This window comes from Hydra vulgaris, chromosome 11, assembly GCF_038396675.1.
Source record: "Hydra vulgaris chromosome 11, alternate assembly HydraT2T_AEP".
Taxonomy (NCBI): Eukaryota; Metazoa; Cnidaria; class Hydrozoa; order Anthoathecata; family Hydridae; genus Hydra; species Hydra vulgaris.
In genome coordinates, this window is record NC_088930.1 from 42,483,771 (window position 1) to 42,500,606 (window position 16,836).

Genomic DNA, 16,836 nt, shown 5'->3' on the forward strand with positions numbered 1-16,836 from the left:
CAATTCCAGCCGTGGTGCAGTGGTTAGAGCGCTTTGCTTTATTAGCAGAAGATCCAGGTTCGAAACGAGCTCTAGACATATTTTCGCTTCACGGTATGGAAGGAGGCGTGAACTTCCTGGTTAAATGCACTTCCGCGGTGCTCTGTGACAAGACCGTTAGGACTTCTTGGGGCACCTAAAAAAACAAACAAAAAAAACAACAACAAAAAACATACAATATTAAAAATAAATAAAATACATTAAAATTAAAAATTATTTCAATTTTTAAAAAAAATGAGAGAATGAACGTAACGTTTAAATTTAGTTGGTGTTTTTTTATAATTCTTTTAAATGTATCAATAGATTTTATTTATTTCATATTTTCGTCAAGAACCGAATTCCACAAGCGTGTTTCCCGGCATATAGTCCAGAAGTCAGATTTTTTGTTTAGTGGGATGTAGTAATTACTCATTGAGTGTCTTGTTTTATATTTATGATTAATTCGAGTGAAACTTTTAAAAAAATATTTTAAAATCATTTCATTTTGAAGTTTAAACATAAATAACAAATTATGGTATATATTTAGTTCGAATACGTTGAGAGCATTTATTTCCTTGAGTAACAACTCGGCACTTTCAGCCGTTTGTGATTAAAATTCAGACATATTTTCTTTCAGTTTTAAAAAAGCCTCTCATTTCGTTTGAATTGTTGAATTGTTGAATTAATATTTTACATATTAGCTTTCAATTAATATGTAAAATATAAACTGAATTAGCAACCGAAATATGAAATAAAATTGTTGAAATCATAAGAATTGAAATTTATTTCAAGAGGTCTTTCTTTAAACTACATAAAAGACTACCTGAATATTTTTGTATTTTTTGCTCGTTTTTTTATGTATTTACGTAAATACAATGAAAAACGAGTTAAAATAGAAAAAAGTTCAGGCATATATTTTCTTTCATATAATTTAAAATCAGTTCTCTTGAAATCAGTTTCAATTCAATTCTTATGATTTCAATAAATTTACTTCTTATTTCAGTTCCTAATTCAGTTAAAATTTTACTTCTGTCAAATTTTTTAGCAATTTTATATTAGGATATTAACTTATTTATTGTCATTATAAATGTTTTAAGACAAAATTATTAAAACAGTTTTTTAGTATAATATAATATAATGTAAATAAGAAAACAATAAGTTTAAAACAGTCATCAACAATTCAAACGAAATGAGATAAGACTTTTTTAAAACTGAAAGAAAATATGTCTGAATTTTAATCACAAAGTCTGCCAAATATCCGAGAAATTTATCGGCAACAGAGAAACTGTCTTGGTTATTACTATTTTCTTTATATAAAAGGATTTTATTTGACAAAAGTTTAAGGTGCTTTATGGCTGCATATTCACATTTAGATCTATTTGACTCGGCAGTTGCTTGTAATTCCGACTCATTTCCACAAAAACTTGTTATATACATCTTTGCTGTATTGAGCAAGGTGCCCAGTAAGTTCCGGAGTAAGAATAAAGACAGGTAAGGTTGTATTTAACAAGCATGCAGCAGATGGATAGTGATTAAACATATCTGTTTGTACTACGAAGTATTCTAAAAAGGAGGAAATGTTTTGATGCTAAACCCATTAACTTGCTTTGAATTTGTCAGTTTCTAAATTTAAGTAAACCATCAGAAATTAAAGTTTGCTAATAATAATTATAGAAATGGATAATTTTCATCGTTTTAAATTTTTTTCCTATGTTTTTTGTCACGTGATTTTAAAGTCAGGATATAATTTTTATTATTTTTCTATGATACGACTAAACTAATTACTACTTTTAATTTACTACTACTTTTTTTTTAGTTTAAATAAGGCATAAATAAGCAAAAATTTGCATAAATAAGGCTAGAACTTTGTGAATTTTAAATTCCAAAAAATTTTTTGTATGCACTTATAACATAAATAAAAATGTAAACCTGTTTCTATTAGAATTTTATTCACCAGTATCTTTGTTTTTAACAGCCGATTGATCATCTAATATGTACTGCTCCATTTTCTAGAGCAGTCAGTAATAAATAACTTACCACACTTGTCAACGAGTTTCTCAATTCCCACACTTGATTTTCTAAATTTTGATACAACCTGTCTCATTTCTGAGATAGTTGCACTATATTGTTCGTAAATTGGTTTTATAAGAAACTGAATGTTTGTGCCATACATGGTATTCGACGATATGGAATATATTCTGGAAGGGATCAACTTATGTTCAGACTCATCAGATTTAGACTCTTCAGATTTTATAGCTGCGTGCTTTTCCTGTAAACTTCTGATGACTTTAACCCTATTGTTTAAAACAATCAACATACCTTGATCTTTTCTAATACTCCAATGATCAATACATTTTTCTAAAGCTTCTACAAATATCTCACCCATGTGTCAACAAGACTTTCAGTGGTGCAGGTTGAAGATGAAACCATTCATTTATCCGCTTATATAGGGTTGCAGACCCTGCAACATAAAAATTAAAGTTAAAATAATAGCATTAAATAGCATTAAGTGCTGTAATTACGATAGTTATAGTTAAATATGTAAAGTAAAATTGAAAAAAATAATTTCACAGGAAATGTAAATTTGTTGGAATTTACCTTATTTTTGCTTTAAACTCTGGTATTTTCCCATAAATCACGGTAATTGAAATAAACGTGAAATAACACCTGATGACTAAAAAATGAGACAAAATTTAAATCAATTTATGTATGTTATTCATAATCATGCAATTGAAATAAATTAGTATATTTATAGGGCATTCAAAACTCTATTAAAATTATATTATAATTTTAAAGAAGACCTAAGAAAACGCACTTGCCAATTTAGAAATTCGCATCTGGAAAAACCAAAAATCTTCACAGTAAAACAGTTTTTAAATGAAGGAGCATCAAAAGCGACCATATATCGTGCTCTAGAACGTGTAGACAACAATTTAGGCTATTAACGAAAAAAAGGAAGTGGTCCAAAGGCGAAAAAAATGGACAAAAAACAAATAGACCAATTGAAAAAAGCATTTAATCATCACGGTGTTTCACAACGTCAAGTAGCTCGAAAATTCAATTGTGACCAATCGTATATATCTAAAATTCTTAAAAACAAGACGAATATTAGATAATATTAGAAAAAGATTCCACATCAAAGTAAAAGACAGCTAGCTCGAATCAAACCTTTGTGTCGGCATATATATTACAATTTTAGGAATTATGATTTTGTCTTGGATGACGAATTATATTTCACATATGCGAATACAACATTGGCTGGCAACAGTGGCTTCCATTCTAGCGACGTGTCATCTACAACTAGCGACGTCAAATTCAAAAGAAAGAAGAAGTACGATGAAAAGGTGCTAGTCTCTTTGATTATATCGGCCAAAGGGACTTCAAAACCAATGTTTTTTGAAAGTGGCCAGGCAATCAACAAACAAGCATACATCGGATGTCTCCGCTAGCGGTTAATACCCTTTATTGATGAACATTATAAAAATGAAGAATAATTGTTCTGGCCAGATTTAGCTAGCTCGCACTCAAAATCAAGTAAAAGAATGATACCATTTTTCACAAGGTATCTGTACATATTCCAACAAGGCGATGTTGGAATATGTACAGATAACGTAATGATTTTCTTTGATGGAAGTGACCCTGTTAGCTTTACCATCGCCTTGTTCCACTAAACTTAGGGTTTTGTCTATACGGCTATCAAAACCGATGCCAATGATTTTTGTGGCCAATTCTGCATGTTCTTTGAAATATTTTTGTCGCCACAGTTTTCTACGCCTACTAAATTTTTCTGGATCTAATATGTATTGTAGTGAATCGAATGATATATCTTTTAAGCAAGCGTTAATGATTTTGCATGCATCTCGGTTACTAACTCCTGTTTGTTCTATTATTTGACAGAGTTCTTTGTACTGAAATACATTGCGATATTTAGAATCATGTCCACTATATTAGCTGTTTTCTGAATTAGTAACTTCGTCATATCCCTCAAAATCTTCACAACAACTCTTTTTTTTATTGCTCTCCCAGGAAAGAATTATTGTAAATGACGAAGCTTAGCATGTTTCTGCATTCTTTTTTCCAAATTGAGTTTCCCATTCTTTACGAACTTTCGGCTTTTGGTGTCGTTCTGTTTTTTCTTGGTCAATCTGGCCAATCTACATTTTATGATTACTCTTTAGATTCAGCCAAAACTCCCATTTCTTAAAAGGAACTCTGGTGGAACAATGGCAGTTTAACCGGTCCCTGATACCACGATTAATACATTTACAAGGACAAATGTCAATGAAAATGACTTCTGCTTATGTCGGCAGTTGACTTTCTGAAAATTTACAGGGTTGGATAAATACTGAGTGTTCTGTGTCACTTCTAGTTATGATAAACTTTTTCTTCAAGTTCATTATGTAATCTAAAAAGAATAAGAATAAAAAATTATTCGTAGTCCACATTTGCAAAAAATAAATCTAAAAAAGCCATGTTCTTTTGTGAACGTAAATAAAAAGTGCCAACAAATCAATACACAAACATTCAAACAATTCTACAATGTGTTAAACTTTAATATTAACAATCAAAACATATTTAAAGTATGCATATTTCAATATTAATATTGCAATATGCATTCAGAACACTCACACTAGTGTTGCATTATCACCAGGACAGTCCCGAATAAGTCTCTCATAGAGAGGGAAGAGGGGGGGGGGGGTTCGTATGTATTTTTTGCCAACTAGTGACACCAAAAAAAAAAATAATAATAAGAAAAATGTTCGGAATATTTGAAACTTGCCAACTATATTTCAAAACTTGCAAACTCAAATGCTAAATGTACCAACTCAAATGCTAAATGTGCCAACTGAAATGCTTATATGACAGCTTTGGGGAGGGTGGGACACCCCTGCACCTCTGTTCGGAACGGCCCTGATTATCGCGTTTATATATTAAAAAATAACTATCTGATAGTTATTGATTCAATCATTTTTATTACATAAAATTTTATAAATAAACAAATTAAAACTCCCATGACAATTCTTTAATTACAATAGTCAGTAAATAACCCTTAAAAGTAACCATAAAAAAATGAGTGAGTTTTAACACGCTTCTTTACGTGACAACTTAAACAATAGAACAGTGAGTAATAAAGTAAGTGAAAAATGAAATTAGAAATAGGGGAACGTCAAATTAGGTTATAGTTTATTAAACAAAATTTGAAATATTTCATTTGAATTTTTAGTGAATTTGAACTACGTAGAAAAGCCCTATTTAAAAAGTTTGAACAAAATTTGCCCCCCTAAGATGTTGAAGGAAGCTCGAGTTTTCATCGTTTTCTTTTTATTTTCATATTATAGCAACTTTTTGTAGTAATAACAATAAATTAAAGAAATATGACCCACCCTAATAAATATACCTAAGGTAAATTTGTTTTCATTAAAGCCATTATTTATTTGATCAACTAATTCAATAGCGTGTTTAATTTAATGATTTTTCTGAAATCCAAATTGTTTTTGATAAAAAAAATAGTTTTTTGTTAAATGGTCAAAGATACTATTATAAATTACACTTTCGATTACCTTTGAAAATGAACTTTGGAATTACTTTTGCGAGTTTTAGTACATCAGGAAATATTTCTTGGTCCAACGAAAAGCTAGACTACGGTCTACTAATGCTTTTTTTATTTGAAATAAGTATATTACTGGGTATATCGTTAAATCCTGATGGTTTGTTGTTTTTTTATAGAAAAAAATAGCCGTTTCATATTCTTTTAATGTCAAGTCAAAATCATACAACGTTTTGTCATTTGACGGTGTTAGATAAGTTGATTAGTTGGCTTTATTTAAGAAATTTATTATACAGTTTTTGATTGGTTTTAGAGCATTTTATAGGTGTTTTATCCATCTAGGTATAAGCAAGTGTTTTCATTTTTATTTCTTTTTATTTTTAAAATAGAAATGCATTAAAAATCTTTTAAAATTTGTCTTAAAATAAATTACATGTTCCTTTATATGTAAAATTTAATGTATACCGGTTTTTGCATCCATTTAAAACAAACATGACATTCATTTAAAACATCGTGACAATCAATTAAAACAATCGTGATTTTCAATTAAAACATTTAACGCATGCGCAATCTCAACATTCTATATTACTAAAAAAAAAGTTTTTATTTTAATATATATTTTTATTTATCTTATTCAATTTTTTAAAATATAATGATTATTTTCCAATTATTATCGAGATATGTCATCTGACCTAAGACACGCTTCGAATAAGCTTTCGCAGTGTGTGTAATAGTACAATAAGTTAACATTTGGAATAGATAAGCATGCCTCACGCATTCTTGTAATTTCTTCGCACGTTATTCTTAAGATAAAAAAATCTCATCACACGGATTTAAGAATAGCGAATATGGTGGCAAACATTTTATTTGAATGTTCTGACATTATCCATCACCAGAGTGAATTCTTCCCCTGTCCCCAAAACTCATACAACTTCATCAATATATTCTTGAAACAAAACTGTGTTGAGTGACACACTGACAGCTTTGCAGAGAATAATATTTAAACCATTGACGGCCAATATCATCGAAACGTTACGCTGCCTAGGGCGAATGATCGGGTTTGGTGTTACTCCTCTTCTTGCCCATGAATGAATGCAAAACATGTGTAAATACAATGGACTTTCATCGATAAAAACAATATTTTGATAGCGATGAATAGGTGAGACTGAAGTATTCCACCTTATATATTCAATTCGAAGATTTGTTACATCATTGTCTCTCTTCTTTCATAAATTGGTCGAGTAATTTTATAAGTGTATCCAAGATCCAAAATTGGTCACCCATCTCCAGACAGTTGTTATCAATACATTTACATTTAAAACATATTTTATTTCAATTATAGTTGTCGTTATATTATCATTTATAAGCTCTTCAATTCTTTTTCTAATCTCTTCATTATAAATTTCGTGACGAGCACCACCTTTAGAAACAGGAAGTGTTGAATTCGATTGTACCTTCTTAAATTTAAAGTATTGTGTTTCGAGAAACTCTTGTTAACGATGAAGCTTCAGATTGTGTTTTTCCTTGATAAACGACTAGATTTACAACAAGATCTCGCTTGTTTTGGGAAACGGAATTTCGTGGCATGAGTTTCAGATTGAATTTTTCTTTGATCAACGACCAATCTCATAACAAATTTTTGAGAATTTTGGCAAACAGAATTTCGCTGCATGTTTTAATGAAAATCTAATATGCACATGCGCTAAACGTCTTAATAGGAAATCATTGTTGTTTTAATGATCATCATGCCTGTTTTAATTGAACGTCATGGTTGTTTTGCCAATACAGTATGTGTATAAAAAATATGTACCAAGTTTTGCCTCCATTTAAACCAAACTTGACACCCATTTAAATGTAAAATAAACTCCATGAAATTAAAATAAGTTAATATAATATTAATAAAAAAATAAATTTAAATAAATAAATATGTAAATGAAACCTTTTTTTTTTTTAATAACACAGAATGTTGAGATTACGCATGCGTTAAATGTTTTTTTATCGAAAATTGCGATTTTTTAAATTAATTTTCACTATGTGAAAATTAATTAAAAAAATTATTTGCATCCATTTAAAACAACCATGAGATTAAATGAATCTCATGGTTGTTTTAAATGGATGCAAAAACCAGTAAATATATAGATAAAACTTTATTTTTTTGAATAATATAGAATGTTGAGATTGCGCATGCATTAATTGTTTTAATTTGAAAATCACGATTGTTTAATTGATTGTCACGATGTTTTAAATGAACGTCATTGCTTTAAATGGATGTCATGTTTGTTTTAAATGGATGCAAAAACCGGTAGGTAGTATTTCCCTAGTAGCTAAATAATATATTACATCATAATATATATTATGATAGTGTTGTATCAAGTTTAACAACTATACTTTTAGGAATGCTTGATGTAAATAATCATTATTTACATCTAATACTCCTAAAGGTTTATTGTTCAACCTGATACAATAGAGTACAATATTAATAAACAATATAGTACAATGTTAATAGACACTTTTTAACTAAGGGTAATTGAGTTTTATAGGTAGTATTTTTTTATACGCATTATATAATAATGTGTATATAAAAAAAAACAGGCATTTTTTATTTAACTTTTTACTTACTTTAGTCATAAAGATTAAATAATTTATTCGATTTGAAAAAATAAGAAGAATAAAATAAGAAATTCAATTTGAGCTAATTGAACACTATTTTAGCTACGTGCAAACTACCTCTAAAACGCAATTTGCATGTACACCTAGCTGAAGAAGTGTTTATTAACATTGTACTATATTGCATGCAATATATAATGGGCAAATGTCTTATTAGTAATAAGACATTTGCCTAATTTATATGGTAATAATCATGCCATAATAAAACGTTAAACACTAAAATGCATCTAATAACGTTTATCAATAAGTTTATGTTTTTGGTGTAAAACTGTTGGCCACTTTTGAAAAATTTTTTTAAACAACTCTACACCATCTAATGTTGATACACTTTTATATAAAGCTGCTCAATAAAATGGTTTAAAACAGGTTTTCAAAAGCTGTTTGCAAAAGCCTTTTGCATTGTTGCCTAGATACTGTTATATAATGTAAACAATTAAATATCTTCCCCTCTATTTAACAGAAATTGCTTTGTTTTCTTGCGTGCGCTAGAAGCCCTGATTTTGAAATGTACTATAAAAAAGTGTTTACATTGGGGTAAAGTAAGACAGAAAAAAGAAATATTTACGCTTCTTCCCGTCGCCATTTGATTATTTTGATATGTGAAAGCTCTTGAACATTTTTATGTCGATTAGGTGATTTTAAGATTTTTCTATTTAATAACTTGTGTTAAAATATTGCTTTAAATTTATTTGTCACACTTCTACTAACGCTTGTCCCACTTTACCCCAGTGGGACTGTTTCTCTAAAAGCGAAAATTTAGATGGATTAAAAGAAAATTCTCTGTTTTTTCATTATTTAAAAGTAATAGTTTTAGCTTTTGTTTAAACTGTTTAAGAGTTGTAAGTGTTTTAATATCATTACTAATTATCTTATTCCATACATTAGGTCCTCTAATAGTTATTGAGAACTTGGTTGACTCATATATAGTTTTGGGTTGTACAAAGTTGTTACTTGAATATTTAGTCATGCATTTGTGTTGAATTTTATTAAATAATGGTTTGAAGATATTTGGTATTGTATTATTATTAGTTTAATACATAAAAATTAGCAGATTATATACATTTACTTGGTACAAGTTTGATATTTCTTGACTGTTGAACAATGGTCCAGAATGTGAGAAGCGGCGTGAATTTGATAATATTCTAATTACATGTTTTTATTTGCTATATAGCTTTTTTGTCTTTGTCTTATTGGTGCTGCACCAGGCAATGTTTGCATAATTTAGATAGGATTGAATAAATGCGTAATATATGTATTTCAAACATGATTGATTTAAGTATGGTTTTTCTTTATAGAGAAGTCCGATATTTTTAGAAATTTTATTTTCAAACATGTTTATGTGGTCTTTCCAATTTATGTTTTCATTTAGAATTACACCAAAAATTTCATTGAATATTCTCTTTTTACAATGTACCCAGTAAACACGCTTTAGTTGGTCCAACTGACGGGCCAGTATTCGCTATAGTTGGCTAACTGTTGGTATTCTGTGCTAACCATTAACCGACTGTATACTGCGTGTTTTTGAATCGTAAAAGTTTCCTGTAAGTTTTATCAAAGTATTTATAATTATATTTTATGAATATGTTTAGTTGCGTTTGTTTAATTTGAAGCAATTTATCAATTTTTTTTCTTTTAAATGCTTTTTTACCTTTTATATTAAACTTTTAAACTCAAACTTTTCTTCACCTTTTAATATAACCGTTTTGCTGATAAGTACAAATATTTTACTTTTATCCATTAGTTACACATTCAGATATAAAATTTTGACATTTGTTAGAGTTTTTAATTTAATTTTACAATTTTATTATGTTGTATTTGTAGTAGACATTTTAGCTCAATTTTAACTATTAATAAGAGTTAAAATACAGCTAAAATGTATATGTAAAATGTTTACGTGAGTATTTCTGTATGTATATGTATATATGTATATATATACATATACATACATCTATATTGAATATATATATATATATATATATATATATATATATATATATATATATATATATATATATATATATATATATATGTATATATTTATATATATATATATATATATATATATATATATATATATATATATATATATATATATATACATATACATATACATATACATATATATATATATATATATATATATATATATATATATATATATATATATATATATACATATATATATATATATATATATATATATATATATATATATATATATATAAAGCATTTTTAATTTTGTATTAGGCTATGTTCTTCAAACAATAAAATACTAATCGTATTTGCTTGCGGTAAAGTTGTGTTTTAAGAAAATCAAAACAAAAATGTGGTCGCTTCATCGTGTTGTTATCATTTTTTATTTTGAAGTATTACAAACAATATTATTAATTACAAATAGTATTATCTCAACTTGTTGGTTTGTATTAATGATTTAATATAATAAGGTCAGTTATTATTTATATATATATATATTTTTTTTTTCGTATGGGCCTTTACATCAAGCATATATGGTAAAATCCCGCATATATAGGCCTTTTAATAAAAATTGATTTTCGATTCATATATGATATTTATCTTTATGTTTACTTATTTGTTACATTTTTCCATTTCATATTTATCATATGATGAATTTATGCGATATAGAAGAACAAAGTATTGTTAGTTTGTATGAATTTTTTTAAAACATCTACTAATAATTAGTCCAGTTAACGTCTAAACTTTAATGTTGCATATGTCAATTTTAAGTAGTTTCTAGGCTTTTCTAAATGTGCTTCTTATTCTTATTCATTGGTTTTACAAGCAAGGTCTGCAAGCAAATTTTGAGCTGAAAATTTTTTCTTAGCTTTTAAGGAGAATTGATGTTGTTCTTTGTTTAATTTAATTTGTTTAAATATAGTAGTTTTAATAAACAAATTTTTGTTTGTTCTTGGTTTTTTACTTATTTGTTTTCAGATTCTTAAGAACTAGGTAACTTAGCTAAGCAATTTTTGTTTTATATTTTAGTGCAATTGGAAAAAGCTGAAAGCTATTTTTTAATGCAATTGGAAAGAACTGAAGTGTTTTTTAGTCACTTCGCACAGTGTAACTGGTACTGATTTGAGTGTGTTTACTATTTTTTTATTTATTTTATATTGGATTTATTTTATATTAGATATATATTTATGTATTTAACATAGAAAACTGACTGTAATTTGTTGATACAAAAGTGATCAACAAATTACAGACAGTAATTCGTTGATCACTTACTTAAATAATTTTGTGCATTGCAGTCTAGATTCTTTGTTAAATTAAAAATAATTGATGTAAATAAATATTGTTTAATATTTTTGATAAACGACTTATATATATAAACATAAAAAGATATGGATTTCAATAGATCTTAAGTTTAAATGTAGTCTTCGATTAGAAAAGATCACAATTTGCAAGATTCTTTTACATTTTTTTATTATTCAGCTGTAACAATAGTAATATTACTGGCAATATGTTAATGATAATAGTGAAATTGAAGTGGATAATATTAGGCTCAAATAAGTTATTAATGTAAATATTAATAGGCAACTTGAAAATAGTTGTTATCAAGTGAAAAAGAAAGATCTTGGCAAGATGAAATTAATCGTTGTTGAAATGTAAGAAATGCTGCTCAGCGAGCAGAAAACTTACTTACCAGAATTAAGTGTCAAGCAGTGTTAATGTCTGTTAATTTGATTTTACTTTAGAAAATTTAGAACAAAGCAAAGTATGAATTTTACTATTTATAGTAACAATTAATAACAGTTTTGAATTTAAATGATTTAGAATTTTTTTACATTTTCAAACATAATTATGTTCTTTTTTTTTTTTAGTTGCCTTTGTCATCACTTGATTAGTTTGCTTACTGTTGAAACATGGTTTTAATTTTGTAAATTTAATATGATGTGAAATTTACTCTATTAATTATTAGTCAACAGTTAGAGAGTACCTGGAGCTTAATTAAGGAATGTTGGAAATTGGTAACATAATAAAACCAGTTACTACTATTTATTGCATGTTTTTTTACTTTTTTTAACATGCTGCTTTGGAAACACTTTCTTTCTGTCCCTCTCTTTTAGATGAGAAAGAGAATTAATAAAACTTTTTTAATTACTGAGGTCTTACGTATTTCTTAATACCACAATTGATAATGACCATTTATAATAATTATTTTATTATTTTATTGCTTTCTATTTTATGGTATAATTGTTCAAAATGTTTAACAATAATTTTACCTTGATTGTTCAAATATTGTAATAAATAAAATCTTTTTAGTTCAAGTATTTTAGTTAAAAAAATCTCTTATTAAGTTGTGGTGTTATTTGCTAGTGTAACTACATTGTGTTGTCTAGCCTTTTTATAATCTTTTCTTTTTTAATTACTCTGCAGACACAGTAATGTGTGCTTACAAATATTTTATGCTATGCAATATTGTTGCTGTGTTTTGTGTTGATAGACCTAGGCTGTTTTAGCTATTTTCTTATTCTTTATTTTTTCTGTTATATTATTATCCTAATTCTACTGACAATAAAACGCAAATAATACTTTTTAAATTAAAAATTGTAATTTTTTTTTTCATTTCTTTTTTTAGGTTTTTGCAGGCTTTACTTGACTTCCATTATCTGGTACCTGTGTTATGATTTTAAAAAGAACTTAACTGATGTTAATGCGGTCTTTATGTCGTTAACTATAAGCAATGATATTGCTGATAGAGAGTCAAAGTTAAAATATTATTTATAGATAAATTTGTATTTAATTTTTTAGATAATATGTCAAGTTATTAATGTGTTTTTGTTATTAATGATTTAATTACTCATAACCCGTATTAAGGGTTGCTTAGTGCTAGTTTTTTATTATTGTTACTGTTGTAAATTTCTACTGTTATTATTATAATTGTAGTTGTTATTTTTATTACTACTGTTATTATTACAATGATTATTACTGTATGATTATTACACAGGTCAACAAAGAAAAGTTTTTTTCTGGTGCCGATTTGTTTTTTGTATAGCATTTCTCATTTTGATTTCAAATATGCAACTCATTTTTCACCATCACGTTAAGTTGTAATATTGTTGGGCCAGTAATGGTACCAACTGTTAGCCATCTGTTTTATCACTATTGGGCCGTTAATGGTACCAACAGTTTATAAAACAGTTGGCTAAGTGTTGGTAAAAGCGTTTCGTTTTTTTCACGGTACCAACTAAATAGCCGACTGTTGGCCCAACTGTAGCTAATAGTTGGTTATTAGGATCGGGCCAACTATTTACCAACTGTTCAATGTTTACTGGGTATTCTCCAATAATAAGTTTTGGAAGTGCAAGTAGGATTTTATCTTTTTTATGGAGGCGATGAAAAATAGTATAATTAATTTTAGTTAAATTAATTGTTTATTCATATTTAACCATTCGGTTAGTTTTAGAAGTTCAATGTTAACCGTTTTAAATAATGTTGTTATATCACTGTGAAAATAAAATAAATTTGTGTCAGCAAATAAAATAGAGTCTAGAATATTAGAAGCTTTGCTTAAATCATTAATATAGATTAAAAATAAAAGTGGTCTTAATATAGATCCTTGAGCAACGCCGCAAGTAATTGACATATTGTTAGTTTTTTCATTCCCGAATGAAATATGTTGTTTTATATTAGATAAGTAGCTTTTAAACCAATCTATGTTTATTTTTGATTTCGTAGTTTTCTAATTTTTTAATTAAATACTATGATCAACAGTGTCGAAGGCCTTACTAAGATCTATGAAAACACCTAAAGTGAACTTGCTTTTATCAAAACCTTGAAAAATAATCTGAATGAGATGAAGAATTGCATGATCAGTAGAGTGCCCTGTTTTAAAGTCAAATTGTTTGTTATAAAGAATAATATTTTTTTCTAAAAATGAGTATAATTTGTTATACATAATGCGTTCTAGTATTTTCGAGAAGCATGGAAGAATGGAAATAGGTCTATCGTTAGAAATATTAGTTTCATCTCCAGACTTAAAAACTGTTATTATCCTTGCAATTTTAAGTTTTTTTGGAAAGACTCCTTGTTTAAACGAAAGATTAAATATATGCAAAAAAACTTTTTTAATATAGAAAATATATTTAATTACAACATTACTACTAACATTATCAAATCCTTGTGCTTTGTTTAATTTTAATGAGCTCACAGGATTTATTAATTCTTTTTCAGTTAACTCAGCATTTTCCATAATTGAATTGCTAGCAGTCAAGTATTTCTCCTTGCCAAACTCACTGTTTTTTAATTTTGATGCTAAATTTAAACCTGCATTGACAAACACCTCATTAAATGTTTTAGCAATTATAGTTTCTTTTGTAATATCTTGATGATGATAGTTTAGTTTTTTGGAAGACCATTTAGCTTAAGTGTTTTTTTCAATTACTTCTTTGATGACTTTCCACGTTTTTTGAGTATCGCCTTTAAATTTTATTATTTTATTCGAATAGTATAACTTAATTGAAAGCTTTATAATTGATTCAAAGTGACCTATATATTTTTTATATCTTAATTCATTTTCATAAGTTCTTTTTTTCAGAAACGCTTCATACAATCGTTTTTTGTTTTTTTTGATGATTTTATTATTCCTGGTGTAATCCAAGGGTTTATAAATGTTTTAGTTTTAATAATTTTTGTTACCACCGAGAAAGCTTTATCATGTGTTTTTTGAATATTCGAAGGAAACTGTTATAAGCAGTATCTGTGGTTTGAATTTGTAGAACTTCATCCCAGTTTTCAGAAAATAGAGAATTATTAGAAAATTCCATAGAAATGTCATATATTCGATTTGTAATAATTTTTTTTTTTTTAAGGGGTGTGTTCGACAACTTTATGCGCGATTATAAATATTGGGAAATGATCCGATAAATCAGATATTATTATTCCAGTTTTTATTTTATTTTTTGTATATTTATTAATTATTATTTGATCAATTGAGGTTGTGCTATTCCTAGAAAATTCGTGTTGGTTTATTTATTGTTGGAATGAACCCGTTTTGAAATATGATGTTCATAAAATATTTTACATTTTTATTTGTGTCGTAATCAAGTGCATTATAATTAAAATCCCCAACAAAAAAGACACGTTCGTCATACAAAATTTTGTTTTTGATTAAATTTTTTAAAGTGTTTTTCAAAAAATTTGTTTTTGCCAGATGGCGGTCTGTGCACAACATGTACAATGATGTTTTTAGTGATTTTATTTATAACTTCGATCGTTAATGATTCGCAATCATTACTAATTGCACTAAGTTCGGTTAGCGGTTGAAAATTTAAAGAGTTGTGGATAAAAATAAATACTCCTCCACCTATTGTCTCAGTATTTCTGACTTAATGAATAATTTTATAGTTTTGTAGTCGAAAATTTGAATCTTTTTCAACTTGTTTATCTCGACACCAGGTCTCTGTGAGACAAATAATTTTAAAATTAATTTTAACACTATATAAAAAATCTTTAAATTTATCAAAATTTTTTAGAAGGTTCCTAATATTTAGGTGTAAAAAAGAGAACTCATTAATATCTATATCAGCAGAAAGATTAGAAATATCGGAATTATAATAAGAAGGACATATGTTGCTAACTATTTCATCAGTGTTAAAAAAATTAACGTCTGGATCTGAATGATTTTCTAAATGTATATTTTTATTTGTTTGGTATGCCCTAAAGCTTAATTCACGAAAATTCATACCTTCCATAATAACAAGAAAGGTTATACTAACAAAATATTTAAAGTATAAAATAAAATAATTAAAGTTTAGAAGGTAATTTCCTGAATTCTTTTATTATTAATTTATCGTAAATTACAACCGAAAACATACCATTTTTCATATGTATCTTCATTTACTCGAATAGTTTTTTCCTGATAGATGCAGTTTCCGATGAATAATCCTCATTGATATATATTCTCGATCTTTTTAGTTTACTCGTACTTTTTAAAACTTTTACTTTATCTTTGTAATTTAACAGTTTCATTACTATTGATCTTAGTCTACCTGCTTCAATTTTTCCTGACCTGTGTGCTCGTTCAATGACAATTCAATTACAAATACAATTACAATTCCTAAGCTGTGTGCTCGTTCAATTACAATTAAATTAAGTCTTTTTTCAAAAATATTTAATACCTTCCGTTCGGTGTCATCCCAATTTTCATTTTCATTTTCCGATAAACCCTCTATTCGAAGATTATTCCTTCTTTGTCTATCCTCAAGCTGCCTTAGTTTATTATCTTCCGTATCTCTGCTCTCTGATTTTGATATAATATTTCTAATTCGAGATTTTTTTTTTCTTGCATGTCTTGTGTAAAGTTCAGACTTTCTTCTATATCTTTTTGCACAATTTCATTTTTGTTTAATCTTTTAACGTAATTTTTTTGTTCCTCTTTAATTAATATGTTTTCTTTTTGGAGTGTTGCACACAAATCTTTTGTTTGTTTGTTTATTTCTTTTAACAGACCATCAATTTTATCGTTTGTTAACTTCAGATTTCCGCTTATTAGTTTTAGAATTTCACTTTGTTGCTTAATCAACATTTCGTTGAATATATCTCGTACAAGCTTTATTGAAATAATTTGTTCCTCGTTTGAT

At 27.2% G+C, this 16,836-nt stretch overlaps 2 long non-coding RNA genes across 2 annotated transcripts; one reads left to right on the plus strand and one right to left on the minus strand.

Annotated features, from left to right (window-relative positions):
* Positions 1–2,178: 2,178 nt before the first annotated feature.
* On the minus strand, positions 2,179–2,664 carry LOC136086669 (uncharacterized). Its single transcript, XR_010641505.1, has 3 exons — positions 2,617–2,664; positions 2,401–2,479; positions 2,179–2,312 (listed from the first exon to the last, which is right to left on the minus strand). It is a non-coding gene; the product is annotated as an uncharacterized LOC136086669 (long non-coding RNA).
* A 5,062-nt stretch (positions 2,665–7,726) lies between these two features.
* On the plus strand, positions 7,727–13,026 carry LOC136086668 (uncharacterized). Its single transcript, XR_010641504.1, has 3 exons — positions 7,727–7,868; positions 9,603–9,774; positions 10,481–13,026. It is a non-coding gene; the product is annotated as an uncharacterized LOC136086668 (long non-coding RNA).
* Positions 13,027–16,836: the final 3,810 nt, after the last annotated feature.